General features: G+C 35.6%; 1 long non-coding RNA gene across 1 annotated transcript in view; it reads right to left on the reverse strand.

The window, feature by feature from the left end:
* Window positions 1–12,082, reverse strand: part of LOC309623452 — a 28,038-nt gene that overhangs the window by 14,903 nt on the left and 1,053 nt on the right. The window lies entirely within an intron of this gene.

Genomic DNA, 12,082 nt, shown 5'->3' on the forward strand with positions numbered 1-12,082 from the left:
ATTCCTCAAAGAGTAAACATACACCAAAAGAGGAAAAAAAAACAAGAATATAATCTGTTGCAAAACATAACCATTATTGGAACTTCCCCACTGGCGCAGTGGTTAAGAATCTGCTGGCCAATGAAGGGGACGTGGGTTCAATCCCTGGTCCAGGAAGATCCCACATGCCACATAGCAACTAAGCCCGTGCGCTCTAGAGCCCGCAAGCCACGACTACCGAGCCCATGCACCTAGAGCCGGTGCTCTGCAACAAGAGAAGCCACTGCAGTGAGAAGCTCATGCACTGCAACTAGAGAAAGCCCATGTGCAGCAATGAAGACCCAACGCAGCCAAAAATAAATAAATAAATAAATTTTTAAAAAACCATTATTAAAATTTATCTAAATTTATAATTAAACTGCATTAGAAACAAAGGTAATAGATACTCAAAACTCATCCCTTCCTACTTTTTACTACATCATACTTCTTTTTCTTTAATTAATTAATTAATTAATTTTTGTCTATGTTGGGTCTTCGTTGCTGTGCACGGGCATTCTCTGGTTGCAGAAAGTGGGGGCTAATCTTCGTTGCGGTGCACGGGCTTCTCACTGTGATGGCTTCTCTTGTTGTGGAGCATGGGCTCTCAGCATGCGGGCTTCAGTTGTTGTGGCACATGGGCTCAGTAGTTGTGGCTCACGGGCTCTAGAGCGCAGGCTCAGTAGTTGTGGTGCAAGGGCTTAGCTGCTCTGCAGCACGTGGGATCTTCCTGGACCAGGGGTTGAAGCTGTGTCCCCTGCATTGGCAAGCTGAGTCTTAACTACTGCACCACCAGCGAAGTCCAAACATCATACTATTATCTATGTTTTTGAGCTTCTGACTGTTTGATCTGTATGGTGGAATGTGAAGATTTTAAAATAGAATTAGGTAATACACATTTTGTAAAGACACCTGCCCCCTCAAAAAAGATACATATTAAATACACTAGAATAGTTACTTACCAGGGTGGAGGGTGGAAATAGGAGTGGATAGAGGAAATACATAACTAAAATAAGAAAGGAATCTTGTCCTGACCAATGATGAAAATGTATACGAACTGAGAAATATGACTAAACCTAACCTGAAATTACACCAGTTTCTGGTGGGAAAATGGCATCAGAGTTAAGTAATCCAGACTGATAAATATAGAAGTAGATAAATGGACCCCTGGGCAAGCGTGAGGAGTGAAATGTTAAGTGTTTTGGGCCAAGAATCCATATCTACAATGACATATCCAACAGAAAATGCTAAAAGAAATGCAAATTTGGGGGTACATTTTATAACTATAAAGTTTTAGCAGGGAATATACCTGTAGATGTCATCATGGACCAAATCATAAAGAGTCTGATATACCATACCAAGAAGTTTGGTTTTTATCCTAAAAGTAGTGAAAACCCAGTGAAAGTTTTATGGAGGGAATGATGTGATTAGTTATCTAGAAAACATCCCTGGCAATGTGAGGAATGGATAGACAGTGGTAAATGTGAAGGCAGGGAGACAGCTTGGGAAACTACTACATAATCCACGAGAGAAAAGGGTAGGGCCTAACTGAAATCAGCAGCTGTGTGGATAGAAATGAAGAGATTCAGGAGAGAGATGAAAGAAGGAGAAGCTAAACAATGTTATTATTGACTATTTATGTGGGAGTGAGGACTGAATGAAGGAAGAAGTCAAGGATGATGGTGTGAATGATAATGCCCTTTACTGGAATCAGGAGTTCTTAATTTGTTTGCTTTTTAAACATGACTTCATGAAGGGTAAGTAGTGAATTTATCAATAGTTTCAGACATATCAACTTCAAGTACCTCTCAGATATTAGAACACCAATGGCATAACCTATTGTACATCCATAATAAATCATTTTTAATATTACCATTCTCTATACAAAAAAAAATATTTTCAGAAAACGTTGTAAAAAGAAACAACAAATAATGGCCAGAAGAGAAAGCACACAGTGAAATTATTTTTTATTGAATTTCGTATATAAAATCATGTAGTAAAAAATTTTAAAACTAAAATGATTAATTAAATGCTGGAATATAAAAATATAAAAGAAAACGTACTAATGATTTTTAATTATATTTTAATACATTTTTGACCAGAGACGCATTACGGGCATTAGTTTCTGCAAAAATCCCCTGGTCAATAATGTGTTAACAAGGGTAAAATTTATTCCTACATATTGGTCTGTCACAGCATTCAATAATAACATAATTGTTTTTGTTTTCAAGCCCAAACTTCTGCATATTTGTCAAAAACTTCATCAAAAATTGATCTTCTTCACATATTCATATTTACAAGATAGTATAGCCAGATTTGTCAACTTCTCTTCACTTAGAATTGAAGAGCACTTTTAACTAATTTTAACATTTATGTTTCTTTCACACGAAGCAAAATATATGCAACTAGTGAAAAAAAAATTAAACTTTATAATAATCTGATTCACAATAAATTCCAAAGATTGTTATACTATCCATGTCTTTGTTTCTTCAGAATGTGTGCTGGTGGTTTTGAACGGCTCTTCAGTCAAAAATACTTCCACTACAATATTTTCACCATAAAATGCATCATAAATTTCTGTAACACTGGTTATAACTACAAATTTTTTCTTCTTTTGCAAAAGTGAAAGAAAATGGCCGAATGATAACAAACATGGACATTATTTGATCCATTGCTTTAGAACAAGTGTCCATTCTTCATGGAAACAATTAAGGCATTCACATGTTGCTATTTTTAATGGCAATGTAATACTAGCATCTTCTGTTGTTTCTTCTGGCATTCTTCTCTGAAATTTGACTCTTTTTTCCTATATGAATGTCCATTTTCTTACTTTGTTGGTCATTGTTGTTAAATAGTTAATATCCTTTCCCACATTTTCTGTACGCCTCTCTTTAAGAAATGATTTTAAAGCTTGGTGTTTCACTGTACAGTGCTCCAGGATAATTCCAGCTGTTTGTGATTTTTTTTTTTTTTTGGTCAGATTAACCTCACCTAAAACCTCACACTAGAAAAAGCAAGATAACTCAAAAAAAAAAAAAAATCACACACAGCTATCATTGTTTATTTTGAATCACTGTTCAATGCAGGAATTTGTCCTATCACAGAGATTGCAAATGAACTGTGTCAAAAAGTGAGCTCAGTTGATTCCAAACAATTACAAACTTATTACTGAATAGGTGTCCCTAGGTCTACATGTGTCAGGGGCCTACTGCATAACTGGCAGTTCTCCAAACTTACTTTCATATAGAATACAATGTTTATTAAAATTAATAAAACTTTACTAATTTTGAAGCCTACATATATAATTTTAAAACTTAACAGTAAAACTGAACTAGTTATTTATACTTAGACTGATAAAATATTTGTTCAGGGACGAGAATTTTTATCACTGAATTTTTTTTAGAATTTCTAATGCATGGTGATAATAAAACCAGATTGACTTTTAGTCAGGATTATAACTGGTTTAAAATTCTACACAGGGACTTCCCTGGCGGTCCAGTGGTTAAGACTTCACCTTCCAATGCAGGGGATGTGGGTTTGATCCCTGGTCAGGGAGCTAAGATCCCACATGCCTCATGGCCAAAAAACCAAAAAAACATAAACCAGAAGCAATATTGTACCAAATTCAGTAAAGACTTTAAAAATGGTCCACATCAAAAAAAAATTCTATACAGACCAATCCCAGCACCCTCCCTCATTTCTTGTACCCAGACCTGACCTCTCCCACAGCCTGGCCCTTGGTACTTCACCACACTATAAAATGGATTGTTACAGACATGAACATAGATTAGCAGCTCTCAGTCTCAGCACTAGTGACATTTGGGCTGGGTAATTCTTTGTTGAATCAATAGTGTTCATATGGCTAGGGTCAGGTATAAAAAAGTCTGGTATGAAGTGCCACTACATAGGTAAATCTATCTGGCAAGATTTCTAGCTTGGACAATGATACATGTGGGGAGACGAAAGAGGAAAGGAGTCACTGGCTCAGCCAACACATTCAGGTGAGTCAATGCTGGCAAAGAAAAGAGGTGATATCTTGTACCCCAAGGTCAGTTGAGTACCTGGGAGGTTACTGGTGACTCTGACCAGCAGAGCTTCAGTGGGGTTTTAAAAGGGGATTCCAAAACTATGCAACAGCTAAAAAGTGAAGAAGCAGAGACAGCACTTTCAAGAACCCTGAGTATGAGTTGGGGAAAATAATGGAATTTCTTTCTTTAACCTTAATCCTTGCCAGAGAAAAGGCATTGAATTCCTTCTAGGAGAAGCTATACGACCTGCTAAATTTAACTCCCAAGCTACATATTTTCTCTCTCTCTTGGTCTTGATGGACATGTAACCAGAAATATTTGCTATAAATACCTTGCTCTTGATGGTATGTTCAATTAAAAACGTTTTCTCTGAACTGGCTTTTACACCATTCACTTCATTCTATCTCGAATTTCCATCTTTATGTTTAAATATAACTGCAGCAAAATTCCCTTTAAATATTACTCATTTACAAATCTGCAAATTCCCAGGTATTCTAAAACCCACCTCCTTCCAGTCTATTATGATTCATGAAGTTTGTTTTTTGCCTCAAAAGATTTTGCTTCACTTTTTAAAAATTTCAATAACTTAAGAGAGCTTTCTTTTTCAGAGATATGTGTAGGGGAGATATATTTAAGAAATTTAAAAGGTTTTAATTTCTATGTCTGTCTAACAATGTTTTTGGAAACTTTAAGAGTATATAAAAAATCTTTTAGATGCTTTACATTATTTATGAAATAGAGTGCCTTTTATTACCTTGCTTTTATTTAACTAATTTCCTCTGCTGGGGAATTTTCTCCCTATTCTACAGCTGCCTATTGAAGTCCCACCCTTCTTTCAAAACAGAACTCAAAACCCACCTCCTCTAGGAAGCCTTCTAATCAAATTGCTCTCACTTCCCTGTAATATTCTTTCTCTGGCACTTAATATATTGAGTTGGCCTTGGTGTTAGAATTATTAAAGTTATTACTCTGTAAGTCTATGGTGAACGTGGACAAGGACAATGTCTTAATCATTTTTCAAAATCTCCATGCTTTGCAAAACAGATGGTCAAAAATGTTGATTTAAGTGAATCAAAGCCAATCACTTTATTGAAAATGAATCCGAATTGGGCTTTAATAATGTTTTTATATTTTTTTATTTGATATATTTTATATATATGTATTATATATATATTATATTTATATTATGTTTAATAATGTTTTCTGAACTTAGCTTTAAAATATTATAGGCTTTGTTGCATAATCTTGAGCCTATCTTGGGCTAATTGGCAAATAATTTAAAAAAATAAATCATATATATGTTAAGATTTATAGTTTATAAAGTACCTTAGCTCATTAATTGCTGATCAATAAATAATTAGGTGAATGGGAAAGAATAGTGGTCATAAATTATTAATGTAATTTACACATTCATATCATAGAGTTGTTGTAAAACTGCCACCAGTGATTTTATGTCAAGATACTTGGATTGCCCTCTTATTACCTCTGTGACCTCAGGCATATTTGTTATTCGTAAGACATGCATCCTTCATATGTACCATGCCTATCTCCCAAAGTTACTGTCAAGATCAAATTAGATAATGGAAAATAATAGCAGATTAAATTATTGAGAGGTAAATATTCAAGAACTCTACATTGTGTTTTCATTTAATCATCACAACTATCCTATCAGGGTGATTACCATTCCCATTTTTATAAAAAAAAGAAGGGCTTCCCTGGTGGCGCAGTGGTTGAGAGTCTGCCTGCCAATGCAGGGGACACGGGTTCGAGCCCTGGTCGGGGAGGATCCCACGTGCCGTGGAGCAACTGGGCCCGTGAGCCACAATTGCTGAGCCTGCGTGTCCGGAGCCTGTGCTCCGCGACGGGAGAGGCCGCGATGGTGAGAGGCCCGCGCACCGCGATGAAGAGGGGCCCCCACTTGCCGCAACTAGAGAAAGCCCTCGCACAGAAACGAAGACCCAAGACAGCCATAAATAAATAAATAAATAAATAAATAAATAAATAAATAAAATTAAAAAAAAAAAAAAAAAGAAGCCTTACCACAGAGAGTTAATATAATTTGCCCAAGGGCACATAGTTATTAAAAGATAGATTTAGAATTTGATATCCGTCTGATTCCAGAGCCAAAGCTCTAGGCCAAAATGCTAAATTGCTAAGTGTCAGCTCCATCCCTTCAGATTTTATAAAACTTGTCTATGTAATATTAACTAGCTATTTCAAAAATTTTTAAGATCTAAAATTCCTACAACAGAAACTTTTCTTTAAATTTCCTAGAGATATAAAGTAACAAATCTAACCAAAACACTCCATAAACATTGACATGAAATTTAGGCAAAAAATAATCTGTTAGAAGATTGATTTAGGAAACATATTAGCCTAGTAACTTGCCAACTACTTGTCTCCTATACAGTAACTAGTTACACTCTTCGGTATGTTATATATATAAAACATTGAATCTTACATAAATCCATTAGTAGCTCAATTAGAGGGTTTATTATTGTTTAGGAATTCACTTCAAGTCAAAAATTGAAACCTGAGGAGTTAATCTTAGACATTAAAAATATAAAGTCTGTACACTGATGTGTATAAAACTGATGACTAATAAGAACCTGCTGTATAAAAAAATAAAAAGATAAAATTCAAAAATCAAAATAAAAAACTAATACTAAACTTTCTTTGGGTTATTTGTATGGAAATATGTTAATATAAATGTTTCACACATTACATGAAATTTCTAAAAATCTTCTATGTTCTGGTATAATGTTATAAGTCATAATTCTAGTTATTACTTTAAAATGTATATCTCAGAAATAAATAAATTTCCTTGTCAATTGCATTATTATGAACTTTCATCAAATCTTTAACCGTGGTCATTTTCAAGTCTTTTGTCATTTACAGACAGTTCTGGGTGTACTCTGACGCTTTTGCAAAAATGTTCCTATAAAAGGGTTTCATGTTCAAGGAATTCATGGAAAAGACTCTGACAAGTACAGGTTTCTGGTAACTGACTATACTGCTGAACTGAATGAATAAGCATTTTCAGAACTCTAATCGAAAACTGATGAATTCATAAAAGTGCTAACAAAAGATCAAGATGAAAAAAAATTAATTACATGGGACTGAGTGAACTGATGAGGATGATTATAATTTTTGTGACTTTCTGTTTGAATTAAAAAATATATATAAAGTCTGATAGATCCATCTATTTTCCTTCTAATTCAAAAATGCTATCGTAAGCCATTCATTCAGATTGATTTCTTTAAGATGCCAAGTTTCAACTGTAATGTGAAATGTGGAGAACAACACTGCCATCCAGGGGATAGAGGATTGAAAATGCAGAGCCAATGTATGGACACCAAGGAGGGAAAGAGGCTGGGCGTTGGTGGGGCGGCGGGGGGGGGGTGGGGGGGGGTTGGCAGGGAGTGATGAATTGGGAGATTGGGATTGACATATGACATATATACACTAATATGTATAAAATGGATAACTAATAAGAACTTGCTGTATAAAAAAATAAATAAAATAAGATTCAAAAATTCAAAAAAGTATATATATAATAAAAAAAAAAAAAGAAAGAAAATGCAGAGCCAGAATAACCGAGAAACTTAATGCAGTGGTTCTTAGCTGGGATTGAAAACAGTTGTGTTGGAATCTGTTGTGAGGTGAATTACTAATAATAGCTCAAGTACTAAAGATTGTAAATGACATGCTGAAAAAAAATGACAGGTTTGCCAATAATAATTTCTCTTTAGCACTTATTCAAGTATGAGAAAGGTGTAACATTTCTGTTTTTTTAAACCCCATAGCTTTCTTTAAAAAAAAAAAAACCATTTTATTGTGGTATAATTGACATACAAAAAGCTGTAAATAATTAATATTTTCAACTTGATGACTTTGGAGATAAGCATACACCGTGAAACCATCACCACAATCTGTGCCATTAGCATATCCATCACCTCCAAAAGTTTCTTCCTGCCCCCTCTATCATTATTTGTGTGATGATATAAACACTTAAATGCTTTTAAGATTTGTCTTCTTAGCAAATTTTTAAGTATACAATAAAGCATTGTTAACTATGAGAACTATGCTGTACAGTAAATCCATAGCACTTACTTATTTTGTATAACTAAAACTGTGCCTTTTGACAAATACTTTCCCATTTTCCCCTCCCTCGGGCCTCTGACAACCACCATTCTATTCTTTGCTTCTATGAGTTTGACAGCTTTTGATTCCTGATATAAGTGGTATCATGTAGTATTTGTCTGTTTGTGTCTGGCTTATTTCACTTAGCATAATGTCCTTCAGGTTCATTCATGTAGTTACAAATGGCAGAATTTCCTTCTTTTTAAAAGTTGAATAACAATCTATTGTTTGTGTATAACACATTTTCTTTATCCAGTCATCCACAGATGAACATTTAGATTGCTTCCATGTCTTGGATACTGTGAATAATGCTGCAGTGGGCTCAGTTACCAGGTGATCCTACCATTCTATATTCCCACAAATGATGCTTGAGAGTTCCAGTTGTTCCAAATCCTCACTAGCACTTGTTATGATCACTTTTTAACTATTCTAATAGGTGTGTAATTGTATCATATTGTGGTTTTAACTTGCTTTTCCCTGATGATGTTGAACATACTTTCATGTGCTTATTTGCTATCTACATATCTTTTTTTTTAATATACCATTTTAGCCATTTTAAACTATTTATTTATTTATTTATATTTGGCTGCATTGGGTCTTCATTGCTGCATGCAGGCTATCTCTAGTTGCGGTGAGCAGGGGCTACTCTTTGTTGTGGTGGGCGGGCTTCTCATTGCAGCGGCTTCTCTTGTTGTGGAGCACAGGCTCTAGGCGTGCAGGCTTCAGTAGTTGTGGCATGCAAGCTCACTAGTTGTGGCTCACAGGCTCTAGAGTGCAGGCTCAGTAGTTGTGGTGCACAGACTTAGTTGCTCTGCGGTATGTGGGATCTTCCCGGACCAGGGCTCGAACGCTTGTCCCCTGCATTGGCAGGCAGATTCTTAACCACTGCACCACCAGGGAAGTCCCACATATCTTTTTAAGTGTATTTTATGTCCGGATCTTTTGGCCACTTATTTTATTGGGTTCTTTTTACCCTTATTGAGTTTGGAGAGTTCTTTACATATTCTAGATAAAAGTCCTTTATAAAATATGTTAGTTGCAAAATTTTCCTCTCCATGTAGAGCTTATCTTTTTACTATCTTAACAGTGCATTTTGAAGAGAAGTTTTAATGTTGATTCAGTCCAGTTTATCAGTGCATTTTTATATGGATTCTGCATTTGTTCTGATATCCAAGAAATATTTGCCTAACCCTAGGTCACAACGTCTTTGTCCTATCTTTTATTCTAGAAGTTTTACAGTTTTGTGCTTTACATTTAGGTGTATAATACATTTTACATTTTTTTTTTGTATTTGGTGTGAGATGTGGGTCAAAGTTAATTTTTTATATGAGTATCCAATTGTTTCAGCACAATTTTTGAAAAGGCTACCTTTCCTCCACTGAATTATCTTTACAACTTTGTTGAAAATCAGTTGTCCATATATGCATGAGTTTATTCCTCAATTCTATTCTGAATGCTAAACATCCATGAGTTTAGCTGTAATCTAGAAATGTATGATTATAATTTTTGAAAGTGCAAAATGATAGAAATGTCAGTCATCAGGCATGTTAGATAAAGAGACTATTACTTTTGAGGTAATTTCCTTTTTTCAAAGAACGTGGGTGTTATAGACTGAATTGTGTCTCCATATATTGAAACTCTAATCCCCAATATAATGATGTTTGGAGATAAAGTCTTTAGGAAGTCAATTAAGGTGAAACGAGGTCATAAGGGTGGAGCCCTAATACAATAGGATTGGCATCCTTATAAGAAGAGGGAAAGACATCAGAGAAGGTGCTTCCGGGTATGCACATTGGAAAGGCCATGTGAGGACACAGCAAGAAGGCTGTTTCTGCAAGCCAGGAAGAGAACTCTCAGGAGAAACAACCATGATAGAAACAACCATCAAGTCCAACTTTGATCTTGGACTTCTAGCCTCCGGAACTGTATGAAAATAAATTTCTGTTGTTTAAGCCACCCATTCTGTGGTATTTTGTTGTAGCCTGAGTAGACAAATACAGTGGGATTTGAGAAAGTCTTAAGAAGTGTGAATTTGGAAAACCTGAGTCCCCATTGTATATGCTTGTGAATTCTTACTTCCACTAAATGTAACACTGCAATAAAGAGGAAAAAGATCTTATACCAGTTGCTTTAAATGATAGTAGTTTTGTTGTTTCATATCTCTGACAGAAGAAGTTTGAATTTGGAAAACTTGAGTCCCCATTGTATATGCTTGTGAATCCTTACTTCCACTAAATGTAACACTGCAATAAAGAGGAAAAATATCTTATACCAGTTGCTTTTAATGATAATAGTTTTGTTGTTTCATATCTCTGACAGCATTTAAATGATCCAGGACCAGCCCTTCAGGAATAAAAGGGGCAGGTGTTGCTTTCTAGAGAAACTTGTAGCCTGATGAACACAAATGCATTATTATTACTAGAGGACACGTGTATAGCTTAATGAAAGCAGGTTAGTTAGTAGAATCACCTCTGTAAATGATTTTTGAGGTTGTAACATCAAAAGATAGAGATGGATTGATATTGAAGTGATATATCAGGTACAATGAAAAACTGAGTCACTTTAAAAATGAATATCTTAGGTTGCTGAGAGCTTATCATGTAAAAGAGTAGACAGTACATAAGAAATTTCAAGTTAAAGTAGAATATTGTAAATAATATAAGAATGAACTGCAGATGAGAAAAATTAACTTCTGTTGGGGGGCTATGAAAATAATTCTTAAAAAAGCATGTATAGGGCTTCCCTAGTGGCGCAGTGGTTGAGAATCTGCCTGCTAGTGCAAGGGACACGGGTTCGAGCCCTGGTCTGGGAGGATCCCACCTGCCGTGGAGCAACTGCGCCCGTGAGCCACAACTACTGAGCCTGCGCGTCTGGAGCCTGTGCTCCACAACAAGAGAGGCCGCGATGGTGAGAGGCCCGCGCACCGCGATGAAGAGTGGCCCCCGCTTGCCACAGCTAGAGAAAGCCCTCGCACAGAAACGAAGACCCAACACAGCCATAAATAAATAAATAAATAAATAAATAAATAAATAAATAAATAAATAAATAAATAAATAAATAAATAAATAAATAAATAAATAAATAAATAAATAAATAAGTAAGTAGTAGTTACAGGGAAGTAGTAGTTACAGGTTTACCAGGGGGCGAGCCCAAGTCGGTCCGTTACTCTACACCTAGGAAGCATATTTAAAAAAAAAAAAGCATGTATAGAATGTGAACCTGTCTTGAAAAGTAGCACTTGAGAAAACCGATCTGGCAGAGGGAGCATCATAAGCAAAGGAGAGAGCTTCTGCTAAGAGAAGGTAGAAAACAAATGCTGAGCCTGAAGAGACTGTGGTGGCTAGAGAAATGAGATGTTGGAGAACAAGAGGAGTGGTCAAGAGAAAACACTACAGAGACTTTAACAGCTACAGACAAACTTCATATTAATACATTTTTTGAAGCATTATGGAATCATACTAACACCTCTCTCCTAAATTAGAAGACACATTTTCCATAAAGCTTTACATTTATCTTTAAAACAACCTTTCCTGAGTATTTATGTATGAAGTGCCTACTAGCCACCTGGGGTGAAAAACCCCTGCACTCCAGGAGATCAGTTTTAATGAGGAGAAGTAGCTGAATAAGGAGACAATTAAAATTCAGTGTATGATTTATGAATGCAAAAACTACCTTTATGCAACGCTAGTCAAACAGGAAGTCACACATTAATCCGATTGTGCCCAAATCACACACTGAAGAATACCAATCCAAACACAAGACTGAGTTATTGTAAATTGAGTACAGAATCAGGAGTCAAGAGCATTGGCCCTGCACAGGACTGTCTTCCTGGACAGAACCTCAGAAGTGGGCCTGGCTTAAATTTTCTTTCAACACAGTCTTTAAATACTTAATAA

This window comes from Balaenoptera borealis (genome assembly GCF_965194805.1).
Source record: "Balaenoptera borealis genome assembly, chromosome: 2".
Lineage (NCBI taxonomy): Eukaryota > Metazoa > Chordata > Mammalia > Artiodactyla > Balaenopteridae > Balaenoptera > Balaenoptera borealis.